General features: G+C 36.0%; 1 non-coding gene across 1 annotated transcript; it reads right to left on the reverse strand.

Moving 5' to 3' along the window:
• Positions 1-938: 938 nt before the first annotated feature.
• LOC132437466 (small nucleolar RNA SNORA70) lies at positions 939-1,072 on the reverse strand. Its single transcript, XR_009522049.1, has one exon. It is a non-coding gene; the product is annotated as a small nucleolar RNA SNORA70 (small nucleolar RNA).
• Between the last annotated feature and the right edge of the window lie 19,212 nt (positions 1,073-20,284).

Below are 20,284 nucleotides of genomic sequence, written 5' to 3' on the forward strand. Positions count from 1 at the left end.
TCTCTCTGTGAATATAAACTTTAAGTACAGTAGTGGATAAGTTAAGGCTTGATCATAACTCCTTATACCCTATTGTTCAATGAAGGGCTGAGCTTTAAGTATAAGCATAGAAACGTAAGATGTCTTATCCCCTTATTTTACAGATGAAGATTTCTAGTTCACTGGGATAAATTTACTTGTCCTAGAATAAAATAAATTCAGGTCAGACCTAGAATTGGAATGCAGAGTTCTCATTCTTTGTTTAAGATCCTTTCCATTAACCCAAATTATCCCTAAATTATTCTTAGTTGGACCTGATAGTTATTGAGATTATTAAATTCTTACTTAATCTGTACATTTAAATTTTATATATGTATATACTATGTCACTTTCTAGCAAGGGGTTATTCCTAAATTATGGATAGCTTTAAGGAATTAAGTCTTATCTGAGTTTAGAGCAGCTCTTCTACTCGCACATTAATGAACAGTCACCATCAAAGCTGAATCTTCTTTTGCTCTAAGTAAAATAGACTTTTTTTTTTGGATAAGAAAGTAGAATTTATTGGTGGGCATGAGTAAGGAGGGGACAGTGCCAAGGCTCTCACGAGCGCAGGGCCTGCCATGTGTCCAGAGGGCCACGATTAGGGATGTATTCGACCCCACAGCCATCGGGAATGAGCCGCTTTTCTGCCACCATGTTTTCAAATGCGTCTGCATTAAACTTAGTAAATCCCCACTTCTTGGAGATGTGGATCTTCTGGCGGCCAGGGAACTTGAACTTGGCCCTGCGGAGGGCCTCAATCACATGCTCCTTGTTCTGCAGCTTGATACGGATGGACATTATGACTTGGCCAATGTGGACCCTGGCCACTGTGCCCTGGGCTTTCCAAAGGCACCACACATACCTGTCTGGAGCCTAGACTGGGGACAGCATGCCTGTCATTAATGTCCACTGGAAAGAGCTGTCTCCAAGGTCCCTCAGGGCAACCCATACAGGCAACAGGCTGGTACACTACCAAGGAGGCTACTCTTTACAGCCATTGCACATGGGGCCCCCATCGGGAAAAGAACACAGTCGGCTTAATTGGCTGCTAAACTCTTTTTTTAATCATCAGTACTTATATTTAAAAATTATCCAAATTCAAGATTTCCTAGCAGGCTAAACTGATCCTAAAACATCACAATCAGAATTAATTGAAATAAGACATTATTCACATAATAGATTTGTGTAAGTCTATGTTACATTGGTTCCATTAGAAATAATTTTCTACCTGCTTAAAAAATAAAGAAAAAAAACTCACCATTCAAGATTTCTGTTCTAAATAAAAGCAATTATGTGCTACCTCCTCTGATTTCTGCTCCATTTGGAGTTTGTTTTAGGTATTTCACTTTGGTGTTTTTTAAGAAATACTAATGCAATAAAAATGAGCCTTGTCTAGTGTTCCTACTAATAATTTATGTATGTATACATAATTTCCAGAAAAATATTCAAATATATTTCAAATCTCTCTTACTATTAATATAGGTTCTGTTAAGCTTTCCAAGAAATGTGAGATTGTATTAAAATTTTAATTGAGGGTTTTTCAATGTTTGGAGTTGAGAAAAAGTTATCCTGATTTAGGCAGTGTAATTCAACTCCTGCAACTACTAAAATAAACTCAAATAAAACTTACGGATATGGTTATCAGACAGCCGACAAACGCAAAGTTTTCCCTCTGTCAGGAAAGTTTCCGGTGGGAGAGAGAGCATGCATAAGATAAAATGTGCTCCATAATCAAATGGATAAGGCTATTTATTGAGAAGAAAGTAAATGAACCATAATGTTATAGATGTATAGACTTTGACATCCCATAATGTGAGTCTGAGTCAAAAACTAGTCATCAAAATAAATGACCTAGAGACTAAAAGTAGTACAATGGTCTGCCTGTTTCCTGCCTGCTCCTCTAACTCTTACCCAAGTCTAATCATCCTTCATCTCTAGACTCAGTCCTGTGCCAGACTTGGCACCCATTTGGCCTCAAATACTGGAGCTATAAGCTGGCCTATGGCAGGAAAGTGGCAGCAAAGAATCTGTTCTGACCTTGGGATTATATTACTTACTTCATTCATTCATGTACCCAAAAAATATTTATTGAGTGCCTACTATGCACCAGGCATGATACCAGTCCTAGGAAGACAGGAATGAGTAAAAGTTACATCACAAGTTGCATTTCATTTTCTATAGTAGAGAGACTGAGGTAGATACTGATAAAATATTATTTCAGAAGTATAAGATTAATACTTTATCAATTCATTCATGTCTTAAAAAACATTGTAAGTGTCTTTTATGATCTAGGGTTTATCCTGGATTCTGGGAATAAGAGGATGAAAAGGGCAGGCAAGGTATTTGCCTCCCTGGGGTATTGTATTCTGTAGAGGAAAGGGGAAGTGGAGAAGGCAGAGCTGGGCAGATATAAACACATAAAAGCCGTTTTAAAAATTCAAAGAAAGATATTGTCGTTTGTGGTAAATGTGAAGGAGAAAGGCTAAGTGGTGAGACAGAAAATAAGAGGGGATGAGGCTACTTTAGGCAGGATAAGATGAGAACTCTTTGATAAAGGTGATTTGAAATCTGAAAATACTTTTCTTCAGATTCAAACAGGAAAGAGTCAAGCTTATGAAAAGTCAGAGTATGTTCTACATAGAGGAAAGTAAGTGTAAAGTCCTAGAAACAGGAAAGGTTTGTGATTATTCAAGGAAAAGAAATAATTCCTCCATAGCTGGAGCATAGTAAGTGAGACAGCAATTAGTAAGAGAAATGATTTGGGGAGAAAGAGAATTATGTAAGCCATAGTAAGGAATTTGAATTTTCTTCCAAATGAAATTGGAAGCTATGAAAGGGTCTTAAGTGTTAAAGTGAAATAATCTGATTTATGTTTAAAAAGATCAGTCTGGCTGCTTTGTAGCAAATGGAATACAGAAGGGCAAGAATGGAAATAGCAAGACAAACCAGACAGCCCTTATGATGTTCTAGGCAAGAGATGATGTGATGGTGATGGTAAAAATTAAGACAAGTAACCAATTTGAGATACTTTAGGGTAGAAGAAACAAAGATTATTGATGGATAAAATAATATGGAGTTTTGAGTTTCTTGCTTGAGCCAATTGGCTAGATGGTATTAACATTTATTGAAATGAGGAAACTGGGAGAGGAACAAGTTTGTTTTTTGATGGATTGCTTATTATTGTTGTTGTTGTTTTTCTTTGTGGATGGAGGGAGACCAGTAATGAAGAAGTCCATTTTGTTTTCTTGCAAAACACTCACTATCAATAAAACTTAGCTCTTCAATAAGTTATTGGATATATGATTCTGGATCTCAGGTGAAAGGTTAAAGCAACAGATAAATATTTGGAAGTAATCAGCATAGAGATATCACTGAAAATTGAGGTTGCCCAAATTATATAACTTATTGGGAAAATAGAGCAAAAGCTAATCGTCTGTAGAAAAAGTAGAAGCCAACCAATGAGACTGAGAAACAGTAGCCAGTCAGATCAAGGAGAAGTGGTGTTAAAGGAAACTTTCTTTGGAAGTAAGAACCATAACTCTCATACAGACATGAAATAAATATGTGTCAAAACTTTATCTCATTAATTAAGGGAACCAGACAGATGTCACAACCAATTCAAAGGAGAAGTCAAAGAATCACAAGCTTATATGGATTAAAGAAATAATAAATTTATAAATGGACCCCCAAACTGGGTTTATGAGTAGGAAGGGGAGAGGGTAAGAATTATTTCCCTCACCAGATACAATTTATTTTCATGTCTGTAGACAAGAATTATTTCCATTGCTTCCAGTTATCTATAATTCCCAGTTGTAAAACAGATCAAAGGCAAGGCTCAGAATCCCCATACAATCAGACAATCCCTCTAGGCTACAGCACGGCATTAAAAAGATATCCGGTGATCTCTTTTCGTATTCCAAAATCAAATTATTCCTTATGTGGATAACCAAGAGAATATGGTGTTCTGGAATCCAAGAAAAAAATTATTTCAATGTAAAGTGAGTGGTGATCTGTGTTGAATACTAAGAAACACAGGGAAATGAGGACAGAGAAGTATCCTTTTGATTTGATAACATGGAAGTCATGAAACAACAATTTTAGAGGGGAATGGAGATGAAAACCAGACCACTGGAAAGTGAATGAAAAATCGACAAGTCAAGAATGGAAATTTAAACGAAGTCTTGAGAGGTTGGGTTTTTTATTATTATTGTTTGTTTGTTGATCCTACTAAGGAAAACATTAAAATGTGATGGAATCTGGAAGCAGACTTCTGATGAAAGAAATTTTTTTGATTATACAGAAAGATCTTGGATTATGTTTGAATTTCCGAATGCGTTAAGAACATGCAAGAAAGAGGGAGAAACTGCTAAAGTAGGAGAGAGAGGAAAATAAATATATATACAAAGTGCCTATGAAAGCAAAATTTTTAAGAGCCTGTGTATAAGCAGAAGGGTATATACAACAGGAAGAAAGACAAGGATAATACAAAATGGATAGTATCTGGAACTCCGCCCCCCCCCCCCCCCCCCGCCAACTATGTAATCGGAGTTCTGAGATTCTTTTTCAATATTCTACCCAATTACCAAGTTTCCTTAGAGCCAGTTCTTCCATTAGCTGGACGTTCCATTCCTACAACCCTCTCTCCATGTCTGAGGCCCTGCATTTTATCTGCCTTTCCATTTCTAGCTGTCAAGATGGCAATCAAATTCTCGGTCTAGAGCCATCTACAAATTGGCAGCCCTGTGCCTACTTAAATGAACATCAAATCTCCTAGATTCACTTTAAACTTATGACTCATGGTGATCATTTCCTGTTTGTTCTTGACCTCTTGAAGGATATCCCACGTTCGAATTTTTCTTGGCCCCAAAGTCTTCAAGACTCCATGCCTTGAATCACTGGCCTCTGATGCTGCTCCTGTGTTGATGTCTTTGTTGGGTGAGCATCCTTTTTCCTAACGGTCACAACTGATTCTCTCCTGGAATTTCTTTACTAAATCATAATGACAAGAAGCTTAAATGCAAGGAATTGAGAAGACTTTATATTCTAACTAAATTATAGAGATTTAGGAACAGTATAATCAAGTTACAGAATACAATCCAAAGGTATCTTTCTTATTTAGAAAATTTACACAGAAAAAAAAGCCTTATGTTTTATGATATCCCACTAACATGGTCTTAGAGAGATTACGTATATCTGATGTAATCAGGTTAGACTGGGTATATGAGAGAGAACCTTGCTAGGCATTTCTAGATATTTTCAAATTTTGAAATAATTTGTAGCAAATTTTTTCCTCCTGTCTCTGAAGACAGTGGTCCTAATAATTTTTAGAAGCAGTCAGTATAAATGATACAGTAAAGTATCTTGTCAAATCATCAAAAGTAGCCAATTTTTGATAAACTTTTCAACCCAAAAGAAATATATATATCCTATGATTACCATGGACTTAAACGTATCCAGCTTCTTAAAATTCTTAATAAAATTGTGAATGTCTATGCATAAATTTTAAAAATCACAATTCTAGTTGTTCGGTTTGAACTAGATAATATAAACAACTGGGGATATATTTTATGTATTTCTAAATCCTCACTTATACAAGTCACTATATTCTGTACAGAAGAAAAGAGATCATTGGTTAATCTGGCGACTTAGCTCAGTGAAGTTCTTTAAAAGACCTTCTTATGTATTTTATCCTTCCAAAGGTTATTTACCTTTCGCCGTGGCACCAATAAGCCAGTGTTAGTATAAAGTTTGTATTAAGGCTATATTATAAGATTAATATTATTATTCCCAGGACTGGTTTAAATAAAAAGAACATTTGAAGTCAGATCTTAAGTCATATAGAACTAGGCTTGAACACCACCAGCTCGGTGAAGATCTCAGGCCATAGAGTATCTCTGACCTTCATCTTTATGTTTGAAATAAAGATAAGAAGCCATTCCCCATAGGATGAGGGGATTAAATATTTATAAATAGCCCAGTGACTGGCATACACTAGATGGTGGACAAATGTTGGTTCCTTCCCTGCCATTGAAATTGAGAAAACAGATGCAAAGAAGATGCAATAAAGTACTCAGCATCTCACAAACAATTAACTAAATAAAAAACATCTAGGTCAATATCCTTTGTTTTCACTTACAATGTCTACCGATTAATCACTGGAACATGGAAAGTCCAGTCAACCAGCGTGTTACTGTTTCTAAATATTAGCACAGTTAGTTACACACAACAATAACAGCTCCTTGTTAAGAAGCTCAGCCCACCCTTAGCCCCAGTTAGCTCTCCAAAAATAGAAACTATCTGGTGACCAGACATAGATTGATGTTTGTCCACAGCCAGTGGTGAAAACTGAACACTGTCTGTGATGGTGGGTCAGTAGCGCCATCTATGTTTGAGAAGAATAACATATGTTTCTTGGTGCTCCTTTTCAATATAAAGACTGGTTGTTTGGTAATAGAGAAAGGAAACAGAGCTACAGTCTACTGCTCAGGTTCTGAGCCATCCAGCTTCTGCAGAGGCCCTGACTGACTTTTTAATTTCAATTTGCTAAGTGAGTGGTTTAGGTTAGAGATATGAACAGTTAGACTAGGCAGGTAGATCAAGTTGCCGAAAGGACTTGACAGCATGCTGAATTAACTTCTTATGAATAAAGAATAAAAATCTTTGGACATTGCTTGGTATAGACAGATATTCATGCTCTGCCTAAAATACTCGTAAATCATGCTTACATAAAAACTAAGTATTTCTAAATGTTTTCATCTTATATTAACAGAGAAAAGAGCTTTAATGTTCACTATCTTTCGAGGCTCACAATAACAAGGTGTAAGGAAAAACACCCATTGATATACTTCCTACTTTGTGCAAAGACAAAACTACTTATAATTATACTTATTTTAAGTTAAAATAGAGCAAAAATACTAAGATGTCTCTCCAGTTATGGAAGTAATTAATTCATATTATTTGTTATTTTAAATTACATTATATTTATCATTTTCTTCCAGGAAAAGAAGCAATTTTTAGGCTTCTCTGAAAATTATGTCAATTTGCCCTCCATAACTCAACTCAGTTTTTCTTCAAAAAGGCTTATTTTTCAGAACATATATAAAATCACTGAAATTTTAACTTAGATAATCTCATTTGATCATTTTCAAGCATTTTTAGTATGAACACAGTAATAAATAGTGTTCACATTAAATGTAATTATATCCTAGTTTTTAATACACTGACATCTCAGAGAGTAACACTTATTCCACTAAATTTAAGACTGAAATAATGTCTGAGAATCCATCATGAGCCAATTGCGGAGGAGAGAGGAAAGAAATCACCTCCAGGAGGTGGGGTTTTACATCCAATCTCCCTGCTTTATAACTTCCTGCCATTAGCACAAATCATAGGTCATTTGACCTTTCCTTGGGCATGTGGTAAAATCTGAAGTCTTCCCAATGTTATATCAGTAGAACTGCAATATATTTAATTTGCTGGAATTTAAAGGAAGGAAAAAAATTATGATCATTTAAAAAATTCTAGCAAAGGGGGCTTCCCTGGTGGCGCAGTGGTTGAGAGTCCGCTTGCCGATACAAGGGACAAGGGTTCATGCCCCGGTCCGGGAAGATCCCACATGCCGCGGAGCAGCTGGGCCCGTGAGCCATGGCCGCTGAGCCTGCGTGTCCGGAGCCTGTGCTCCACAACGGGAGAGGCCACAACAGTGAGAGGCCTGCGTATCACAAAAAAAAAAAAAAAAAAATTCTAGCAAAGATTTTTGTGTTCCTTTAAACAACACATGGATCTTCCATGACAAAATCTTTTTTAGGTTTCAAGTGGAATAATAGCTTTGTGGGGTTTTTTTTCTTTCACTAGTACATTTAAATAGAAAAGGTGGGAGGCTGAAGAACGGTGGGGTGAAGAGACTAGCGATTATTAAGCTTCTACTATTTTTCCAGGTACTTTACACATAGTATCTCATTTAATCCTCCCAGCAGGCTTTTAAGAAAGTATTACCATTTCCATTTTAGAGGTGAAGAAACAGGGTCCAGAAGGGTTAAGTACCTTACTGAAGGCTAATACAGTTAGTAAATGGCAGACTCAAGATCCGCCTTCCAGTTTCCCCAATTTAAATATGTTCATTCCATGACCCTACACAGCATACCGATTAAAGCAAAAATTAATATTAAAACATCTACACTAATTTTAAAAGCCAGGCACAAAAATTTTCATTATGTATCATTCTTTTAATAAAGGGTTCAAATAATAGTAAAAACTAATCTGTGGTGTTAGAAGTTAAAACAGTGACTTTCCTTGGGGGGTAGAGATTAGAAGGGGGTACAATGGGATCTTCTGAGGTATAGATAATATTTTGTTTTGTATTCTGTGTGCTAATTATGCATAAGTGTTTGTTTTGTGAAAATTCACCAAGTTGTACACTCATGCTTTCTGTGCTTTCTCTTTGTGTATATATAGTACTTCAAAAAAATTTTTAAATACTCATTTTTCAGTTGGATGAGATATCTATTCCATGATATGTAGGCTTGAATTGATTCCAACACAATGCTTCTCTTTAGTTTATACAAAGTCCAAACATCTTGGATTTGAAGAGCTAGGCAGAATATCTTTCCAAAATGATTTTCATCTGAGACATCTGTATTTCTGTTTCTGATCCCATCAAATCCTTGGAGGTCAGAGGTAAATACTTAAAAATAAAAATATGAACACTTCATATGCCACCAGCCACTTCAAAGGTGACTCAGATCAAGAATTGGCTCCTGCCTTGAAGATGATGTATTTTTTTCTTGTGCTATATCAGGCTGCTTGGCCCAACCATACCTAGAAAATACACTGCAGTACTGACTTTTATTTTTATATTTAATATAAACGCTATAACAAAAAGAAAGCATTTGAAATAAATTTAACTCAAGAAATCTCCCTATTCATTACTTACTTCTGGATTGATTGGTTCTATAACCTAAAGTCTTTGTGTAGGTAGCAGTTTTCTTAAAAGAGACTATTTATAACCTCAGTATTGAAAGGAAATTGGAAGGAAGGAAGGAAAGAAGGAAGGAAGGAAGGAAGGAAGGAAGGGAGGATGGATAAGGGAGGGAGGGAGGGAAGAAGTTAGACATGAGTTCTGGTTTTAGAGATGAATTCTGAAATTTCTTGACATGTTATGCAATTTTTTTTTTTTGCCCATATTTTAGAGATGATACCTATAAAAATTACAAATTTACAAGTCAGAAAATACTGTGAAGTGTTCTACAAATATTTCAATAAGACAGTTTAAGAATGATTTTACACTTGATCTTATCCAAAAGGACAAGAAGAGATGAGAATGATTTTTTAAAAGTAGGTAACATTACCAAATCTCACCAAAAATATTTCACTTGAATACTAATCAAGCCTTTATACTTTATTCTGGGCTACATGAAAGAGACAGGACAGAGAGGAACAAACTAAATGACACTTCTCGCTCTGAAAAATCAGAGCACATCTGAAATGTAGGCTATTTCACAAGACAACTGATTCACTCCATGCAACATTTCAGCATCATAAGTAAAGATATCACTGGAGAGTCAAATAGATTTAAGGGATATATCAACCAATGTGATGTGTGGCACTGGATAGGATCCTGATTTGCACAGATCACCTGTGAAGAACATTTGGGGGACCAACCAGGGAATATAGACTGGGTATTAGCTGGAACTGTCACTAATTTTGTGAACTGTGATATAATTTTATCATCTAAAAATATGGCCTTAATTTTATAAGATGCACAATGACATATTTAGAGGTGAAATGTCATGATAACTATAATTTACTTTAAAATATATTACATTACAAAATAAAAAGCTGTGAAACTATTTTTAATATTTATAAGACAGCTCATAGAGCTCAACTTACACTTACTTCAATGATACCAGATATTTTTTCAAAAAAATTATAGAAGTCATATTCTTTTAATAAAATTATGAAATCCATTCACATTATTTACAGAATTAGCTTAAAATGCGGTTGGTTCCCAAATTGACCCCTGTATACAGAGGGCAAGGAGAGCCTGAAGAAAGAGGCAGACTTCCAGATGGGTGTGGCAGGTTTAATAAGCAAGAAAATTTACTTATGATCCTTGTTTTTGCAGCCATAAAATAAGTAGATCTCGCCGAACCCCCCAGACAGAATCTCAAACTTTATATAGAGGCTTTAACTGGGTTCAGTCACGTATATTGTCCAGCTGGTCTCAGCAACACAGGGCTCTCTCAAGGCTGTGCCCCTGAAGAAGGCTCTCACTGTGGAAACTCTGGGCAGAATGTATATTGCAAGGACAAAGGAGGGGTGCGGAGCCTCCCATCAGCCGGGCCCAACTTGAGGATCAACTGGCAGTCACGTCCTCTCCATGACCTCCTCCAACATACACTAACACAAAAATGAGCTTCTACTTTACAATTATACTTTTTAGTTTCAGAACGAAGATAACCTCAGGTATCGCCTACCTTAATTGCCCTCTTATTTACCAGATATTTCTTAGAAGTACCTCTGACTGTTTAAAAAGCCAGTATCTCTGTCAAAGGATAAAAGCACTACACCTAGGATTCAAAATGAGTTTCAAGAGAGTAGTTCAAACTTTCTGGGTAGCAGGCATAATCATGTCATTTATAGAGTGCCTATTACACGGCAGTCGCTATGTTTTGCATTTCACATCATTTTGTAGCACTCTTAACAATACTAAAAGGCAGTAACTGCCATCATAATCTTACCTGTGGCGGGAACTCAGGAACAGGAAACTGAAGCTTGTAAGTGGTTGAAAACTAAAACATGAAATTCCATTTGTTCAACTCCAAAGTTGATACTTTCATTCTGTCTTCTTGCCTACAGAATATAAACATATTTAGAATAGGCATATAAGCTCTAGAAGCTTGGAAGTGAAAAACTAGTTATTTAAATATACAAAACCCAAGATTTTCCTTTAAAAATTTACATTTAACTCACCATATTTTTAAGTGCTTATAGTTAAGTATTACCATAAAGTCTGAATCGTTGTCTAGACCAAGTTGAAATGTTACATAAAAAATAAATCAAATACATTTACTATATCATATTTTTACTTTAAATTAACTCGTTTTCTTTGCTTCCTTTTTTTTTTTTGGCCTGGTTATATCTGCAAATTTATTTACAATCTCAGATCATTGTTTGTGAGAAAGAGTTAATTACAGTAATCACCACCACAACATTGAAACTAAGGCTTCTCAAGGTCTTCATCAGGGGTGGTCTAGTGAACTCTATCCACAGCCATCCTTTGACTCAATTATTCTATTTGATATTATTCTAAGAGCCAAGGGAAAAACTTGTTTTGCAGGGGTTTTTTGTTTTGTTTTCAGTTTCCAATGTTTATGCTATACCTATAAATTGAGTCAAATTTGCATGTATTATCCTATAAGATAACCATTTTATTTTGTTAATTGAGTAAGTCAATTATAGAATAATATGTATGCCATCACCACTTCTGTTTTAAGGGGAAAAACACGGTTTAAAATGCTTCTGACTTGTTTGTATATACATAGAGAAATGGTGGAAAATACACTTAAATCCTTGCTACTCAAATGTGGTCCTCAGATCAGCAGCATCTTGGGATTATTTTAGAAAGGAAATATCTCTACACTGGATCTGTTCAATGTGAATCTTCATTTTAACAAAGTTCCCAAAGTGATTTATATGCCCATTAATGTTAGCAAGGACCGTTCTGAACAATTAATATTTGTTATAACCAAAAGATGGAATTAAAATAGGAAGGAGAAATTATTGAATTTTTCTGTATACCTTTCTGTATTCTTCAATAGTTTATGACAGATAAATATTACTCTTATAATTAAAAAATAAAATAGAAAAATTTTGGAATATATGCATACATCAGACTACACAGGCTGCCATAACAAAATACCATAGATTGGGTGGTTAAAACAACAAAAATTTATTTCTGACAGTTCTGGAGTATAGGATGACCAAGATTAAGGTCCTGGCAAGGTAGCTTTCATTCTGAGGCCTCTTCTCTTGAACTGTAGGCAGCAGCCATTTCACCACATGCTCACACGACCTCTTTTTTGTGAGCTCCTAGAAACTGAATGAGTTCTCTGGTGTCTCTCCTTAAAAGGGCACTAATCCCATCAGATCGGGACCCCACCCTCATGACTTCATCTGACTGTAATTACCCTCCAAAGACCTGTCTCCAAATACCATCACGTTGGTGGTTAGGGCTTTAACATACAAATTTGAGGGGAGCAGACAAAAGCATTCAGTCTGTAACAATGCATACATACATACTATCCCAAATTATCGTCTAAGAATAATTATGAAGCAATTCTTCTGAATATCTGTTTTGGGGAAGTGGAATTTTATTCATTTAAAACTGAGCAAGAAGACTACAAATTTATCTGCTCTATTTCATAGAAAAGTGTCCCCTAAGTTGTTTTTTTCACGTTTTAACTTCATTAGACTTAATGTTGCATTAATTTAGTACTGCTCCCCTAGGAAGAGTATGAAAGTCCTTTTTGTCTGCTCAGATGTTCAGAATCACCCGTGAAGTAGGAGCTTCTTTATAAACTATGCCATATGTAAATGAAATGGCCCTTCAGGCATTGCCTGCTGTTATCACGGAACATGGATCCAAAACTGTTCACCACATGCTGGCATAGAAGGTGTTTAAGGTAGGCAGTCTTACGAATGTCTGAAAGACTAACCAGAGAAATCTCAGAGCTACTCTACCGGAGCTCATAATAAAGACAGTGATGTACACAGGAGATTAAATTAAATGATCCAACAACTCTGCAAAATATATATTCTTGTTCACATATCATTTTCATAAACTGTTTCTGAAAACCTGTCAGTTTTGATTCTTTTTAAAAAATTGCAAAAAACTCTAAATACATACAGGAACATCATTAACCTTTTAAAGAGTATATATGTAAAACCTAAACTAAAATCATACTGATGAGAGATTGAACACTTTTCCCCTAAGACTGAGAAGAAGGCAAGGATGTCCTCTTTCACCACATCTATCCAGCATCATACTGGAAGTTCTTGCTAGTGCAATTAGATAAGAAAAAGAAATTAAGTATGCAAACTAGAAAGGAAGAAAAGACAGAGTTTTAAGGGTGGACTCTGCTCAAAAGCTTTGAAATACCTAGTGACTTCAGCAACATTAAGTTTTACCACTTACAAGATAATCTATAGGATAATCAATGGGAACTTCATTTGCAAAACTCATTCACTGCCTTTCTCTAGATTTTCTTTCATAGCACTGTGGACACAGGATGATTTCTTTTCGGAACAATAACAAAAGACTTACCCCATCTCAGGGTTTGACTGTAATGTGTGATTTTGCTATTCAACATAAAAACGGGAAGATGTAAAGTATGGTAAATAAGGAATAAACTTTGGTGTCAGGCTCTCCTGGGTTTGATAACCAGGTCTACCTCTCACCAGCTAAGTGACCTTGGGCAAATGGTTTGACTTCTCTAAACCTCAGTTTTCTCACATGTAAAGTGTGTGTTGGGAGGAATATATCAAAAATTTAAATGAATTTAGCATATAACAAATACTCTATACACAAAGTAGTTATTATAATTACCATTATTTCTATCATCCTACTTCCTTAACTCTCATATTTTTTCTCATTTCAACATTTCTCTAATCTGGATGTATCTATAGATAAAAAGAAACTTGTCAATGGGATTAAAGGGGAGATGCAACATATAAATAATTAATATTCTCTACACTTGTATGATTTTTTTAAAGCCATATGTTAAAAGTCATCTGTTCACTCAATTTAAACCACGTTTGAGTTATTTGCATTAGCAGTGCCTCACACAGTTGAGTTTTACTTTAAATTCAGACCCCTAATAACAGCTCTTCAAAAATTACGTGATTCATCCTTGAACTAAAACATGATACCTGCAAGTTACCAGTCAGTGCAATGAAAGGCAATAGAAATCACCATAGTTTTATCAGTAGTCTTAAGCTTTCCTGTATATTAGAATCCCTTAGACTTTTTTTTTTCTTAAGTACCAAGGCTGCAGATTCTGCCTCAGACCAACTAAATCAGATTTGTGGAGGGGTGTGGAGAAGACTAAACATTTGAAGGTTTTTTAAAGTACCCCTAGGTGCTTTTAATAAGCAGCCAAGTTTGGAAACTACTAATTGGCAGAGGACTTTTCAAAGTTAGAAGAGGTTGGTAAGACTTCTGGCTGAATTTCAAGATAAACTGCTTAACTTCCAGCAATAGGCATTCAATGTAAGTATAATATTTCACTTATGATGACTGAAAATCAGCAAAACCCAGGGGTATAAAGATGGAGGTTTCCTGTTTTTCTTTTAAAATTCTCTGTATCTGAAATTTACTCTCAAGAACCCATTTTTATCAGTAGCAAAAAATGTTAAATTAACTAATTAATAACACCTAGATACTTCCAGGTAGATTCAGTTCCATCCAATGGTTTGAAAAGCCAGCTCAGTGTTATTTTCTCAACCGTCTTGCTGATCACAGGCACCACAGAAACTTTCTCTCCTTCCTCCAGTCCTGGCCCTACTGGTTGTTTTCAAACAGAGGGAAGGAGGGGGAAGAGCCCCTTTAAAAACTGAGCATGCGTTCACTGTGAGGAGATCATAGGTGATTTTGGTGTCCTTTCCCAAGTCTACTGCAGGTCCAGCTCCTGGAACTTTTGTAGTCTATTTTCTCAGTGAGGGTGATATTTAATGCTGGTCCTACCAGGTGGCACATTGGGTACTGCGTGGGCGTCCATCTTCCTCTGTACTGCTTCTTGGTATGAGTAATTTCCAGAAGCCCAGCTGCACTCTGCATCAGGTAGACCCTAGCTGGGGGTCCATACCTCAGGTCTCTCAAAGGGTCAATATTCCCTTCACTGAGTCATTGAATTTGCTCCCTGGGATGATTAATTTTATGTGTCAATTGGTTAAGCTATGGTACCCAGTTGTTAAGTCAAACCCCAGTCTAGATGTTGCTGTGAAAGTATTTCTAAGATGTGATTATCATTTAAATCAGACTTGAGCAAAGCATATGCAAATCAGACTTTGAGCAAAACAAACTTATGCTTATCATGGGGAAAAAAGAGGGAGGGATAAATTGGGAGACTGGGATTGACATATACACACTACTATATATAAAACAGATAACTAATAAGAACCTACTGTATATAGCACAGGGAACTCTACTCAGTACTCTGTAATGACCTATTTGGGAACATAATCTAAAAAAGAGTGGATATATGCATATGTATAACTGGTACACTTTGCTGTACAGTAGAAACTAACACAACATTGTAAATCAACTGTACTCCAATAAAAATTAATTTAAAAAAAAAAAGACTGCAACATAGATTCCCCCACCTGAGTTTCCAGCTTGCAGATTTTGAACTCAAGACTGCAACATCAACTCTGACTTGAACTTCCAGCCTGCTGGCCTGCAGCACAGATTTTAGACTCATCAGCCCCCATAATCGCATGAGCCAATTTCTTAAAATAAATCTCTGTGTGTGTGTGTGTGTGTGTGTGTGTGTGTGTGTGTGTGTGTGAGATCTTCTATTGGTTCTGTCTCTCTGGAGAACGCTGACCAATATTTTCATCAACCCACTCATATATTTTGTGTTCTACCACTTATACCTGTAGGAATGAAATATTTTAACATTTCTGATCTCTATGCCAGGCAGGGTGCTTGCTTGCTTTCTCTTCCACTGACCGCCCTTTCATTAGGCCATCCTGTTACTTCTCTTGCTTTCTTCAAGCCCTTGTAGGGTGGAACTCAACTTTTTTCAAGCCCTCATAGGGTGGAACTCAGGCTTTCATATATTGGAACTCTAGGCAAAGTAGGGTATGGTACACATCCACACTCTGAATTCCGCCAAAAAATAATTTATGGGAAAAATCTAATTGTTCTTCTCTGCCCCAGTTGTTCTTCTCTACTTCTTCTGTTACTTTGAGTAACAGAAACCGTCATTCTCTTCACTTCAGTTCGTTTACCATTCCCTGACCCCTCAGCCTCCTCCGAAAGGCAAAAAGCTGAATGGATATAGGTAGGATGACCAACTGTCCCAGTTTGCCCAGGACTTTCCCAATATTAGTACTGAAATCCCAATCCTAGGCAAACTGGACAGGGCAGAAGGCAGAGGGGATCAGACCAACCTATCAGATTTTCTCACTTTAAAATTACTTTGAAATCTTCTCCATCCATCATACAGTAGGCTTTTAATCTCAGGAGTCAAGAATCTTTTAGATTTGAATTCTTGAAGAATCTCCCATCAAATGGAAACTTCATTTCTCCAATCTGAATGGTGGGAGGGGTTGCTGCAGAAGAGCTTACATACTATATGATATCTCAAAGTAGTAGTCCGTCACAAGTCAATTCTTCATATATTAATCTAAGAGTATACTTTGATAATCTTCCAAATAACTTATTAATCCTCCAAAATAATGAATCTGGCATGGACTGTGAAAGAAGACACAGGCAATGGCACTAGCAAAGTGGCTTTTTGAAAATGAATAAATGTATATTAGTGCCGGTTTATAATAAAGTTGTGCTTATATTTAGTATAAAGATTCTACATTGAAGATATATCTTAAAATCAATAATGTCTTAAAAGCGAAGAAATTCATTATTATTGTTAATGATTTAGTAAAAGCAATGTGGAAATGGCACCATCAGTCCACAGAGCTCCTCAGTCACATCCAGGACACGAACAAACAGACCAAACAAGAACAGAAGAATGAGAATCCAGATAAACATGCGTGACTTTTCAGCGGTCACTGAGTACATAAGGCCACAAGCTCAGAGAAGTTAGCTAGAAACGCAGTAGCAGATCTCGTAGATGTAGGAAGGCCACTCAGAGCCAGGAGGTATGAGAAGCACTGGTTTCAGAAATATTGTATATATTATGAAACCAGCTGTAATTCTAAAGGTAAAGTCTGCCCTTAATTTACGGAGAGGCAGGAAGGCCAAAACACAGGAATAGAAGTGAAAGGGCATATGGGCTGACACCTTGCTAATATATCCCTGCTCTGAATAGACTTTTCAAGGTCCAAATGAGAGAAAACTAGTGCAATGGAAATGTGCCACATAGCCAATATCAGTCTAAAGATCTACCATTATAATTGTATTATATGTACTCATTCAAGCGTTTATTACACTTTCACTAAATTAAATAAGCACTATTCTGATTTATACACAGTTTATGTTCTATGCAATATCTGAGAATTGTTAGAAAAACAAATTATCTTTTTTATTGCAATGTACTTTTCAAAAACTTCACTGTTTGTGCTACTTTGGCTAAGGTTTTATTATGAAATAGATTGATCAGGGGTAAGTACTTCAGAATAAATATCAAGATGTAATATAAGGAATGCTTTATTTGCTAATAATTAATGTTTGCCATTTTAGACAAAGCAAATACTAATATGTATGAGCCAAAAGATATAAACAAAGTCCACAGAAGAATGACAGGGAAATACAACGCGTAACTTGGACTTAGTTCAGATGGCACTTTCATCTTACTGATTCATAAAATTAAAGAAAACTGAACTAGTACCTAGTACCTCAGAAGGTCTCGAGAGAGAAAATTTCATCTTAATTCCTTCTCCAACAGCACTGAGTTCACACAGAAGTTGCCCAATAAAATATGTGCTTATTTGATTTGTTTGTTTATTTATTCTACCTGGGGGAAGCACTGCACCATAATACTACTAAACCATGCACCTTATTACACCTCTGATAAAATGTGAATGCTTATGCTTCAAATTATACTTATATCCTTTCAATTATATAGGATCAGAATGGACTAAAAATCCCGTAATTTTCATCCTGATAAAGGTTTTTCTTTTCCCTGTTGTCATCTAATTTAGATCCTCAATCCACATGATACAAAACTTGCAGTTACTATGTTAGGACTTCTCTCCTGTGTCACTTAGCCTCACAAAATTTCTCAAGTAAATTATTATGAACAATTAAAGCCATGTTTTAAAATTACAGCTTAAACTAATTTGAAAAGTGACACCAAATGTCAGCATACAACAGGGCTGAACATATAAAGACTGAGGAAGTAGGATACTTCACAAACAGGCAATAAAAATTCCTTAAAATGTTAGGAGATTTTTGTACAATTAGATCCATAATCTCAGAAAGAATTTTGTCCTCGTCCTCATATAGTATGTGTTGAGAGACGTTTACTTCTCTGAAAAAAATAAGAATATATTCTCCCATTTTCTCAAAAGACAAATTAGAGAAAACCTAAAGTCTGCCTACATCAATTGCTTTCTCAAATGTATTATCAAACCTTTATTGGGTTGAACACTAAACTTGTGACCTTAAAGTCCTTAAACTAACTATATATCCAGGGTGGAATTATGGAGTCAACAAGGCTGCCCTGGATATCATTTTGGGAAACTTAAATATTTAGCACTTAAAATGACAGCTCTTCTTGTGCTCCAATATAACAGATCAGAATACCAGCAAGTCAAGTTGCTGACTACTCGCATTAACTTTTGTAGCTATAACATTCTCCTGAATTTTACCTAATTGCATGTAGTAAAGTCCTGAGAAAAAAGGTATTCACATTTTCAAAACTGTTTCTCTCATTTAAACAACACCCACATGGTAGCAACGAGTTGCTAAATCTTTCACAAAATGCTACCTGATGTTCTTTAAAATACCTAGCAGCACTGGACATTCATTTTGGTTAACCATTATAGTCATTTTTTACATTTTTGTATCCTTTTACAAAGAGGGAGAAATATGGCCCTATATAAACCTAATGCCAAAAAAAATGTAAGCTAGTGCTCATTAAAATACCCAGTCTTTGCCAAAGCTAAATTCTGCCTCAGAATTGGGAGGGCAACGCCCATTCACAATGCCTTTGATGCCACAGCAAATTGTTTCAACCATCTTCATGCTATTTAAAGCATGAAAAAAATACAGACAATCATCTGGAATGCATTACCTTGAAAGTGCTTGACATCCTGGCCATGCCAAAATGAATATGATTGCAGCTCTTGTGGTACAAAACACTTTTACCTCATTATAGTCTCCAGACAACTTCTGTTATAATCCCATTTTCACTTACTATTGCTCTCAAAATTCTCCATTGAGAAACTTTCATACTACAAACACAGACTTAAATTTACCTTTTATATTTTTTAAACATGGGGGAAAAAACTCCCCCCCACACCAAAAAAAAAGTCCTTAAAAATGTCAGAGATTAGATATAAGATCTGAAGATTCCAGACTACCACAGTCATTTCAATGGTAAGAATCACACCTACAGCGCACAAGGAGAAGCGAAAATAAAATAAATTCTGAGTTACTCAGTGTTAATGTTTAATTACCATCTGATCTGTTAGAATGAAATTTGAGATTAAGGTGTGAAAGAAAGGTATTTTAATTGTATACAAATGATCTATGCGCTCCTTCTACCATATTACTTGCCACAAATAATGAAGTTGATTTTCTTGCCAGAGTAAATGCTATTTATTAGTAAAGAACAATATGCTTAGAGAACATTCACAATTTAGAGAATTTAAAATGTATACATTATAAAAATGTAGGAATGTAATATTTAAACTAATGGTATTCAAAACTGATTGAGCTATGACTCAATAATAAGGTTAAAAGATTTCCTATTCATAGAAAAATGTACTACTTTTCCCCCACTCTACAATTATGCTGTCTTCTTCTTCCAGGTAACGAATCTCCCTATATCCTACTAGATAATCCAAACTCCTCACTGTGACGTGCAGTGTCTGACCCTGCCCTGGCTCTGGCGTGTCTGCTCTCACCACCCTGCTGTCCTTTCTATGCCTTCACTCATGCTGTGCATCTGCCCAAATTACCCTTCCTCTGCTCTACACCTCCTCCAACTGCCTGTGAGCACAAACTCATCTTACAGACTTAACTACAGCATTACCACCCCCTTTCAAGTCTTTCCTGGTTCTCCATACACTTTGAGGAGGATTGACCACTTTTTCATCTGGGCCCTTTAGCATTACACCTGTAACACTTTACTGCACATATCCATTTACAAATTCTATCCATCAGCAAGCCCCAGCAGTCCTACTTCTGACACCTGTCTTAAATTACCCACCTCTTTTCATCTCCTTTACCACCATTCAGCTCAACCCATGGCATCACCTCTGGTCTTGTTGATCACAATATTCTCCTAACTCGCCTCTTACTTTCCACCCTGCACCTTCTACTCTTTTCCAACCCATACTCCATGCAGCCTCT

Source organism: Delphinus delphis, chromosome 14 (assembly GCF_949987515.2).
Source record: "Delphinus delphis chromosome 14, mDelDel1.2, whole genome shotgun sequence".
NCBI lineage: Eukaryota > Metazoa > Chordata > Mammalia > Artiodactyla > Delphinidae > Delphinus > Delphinus delphis.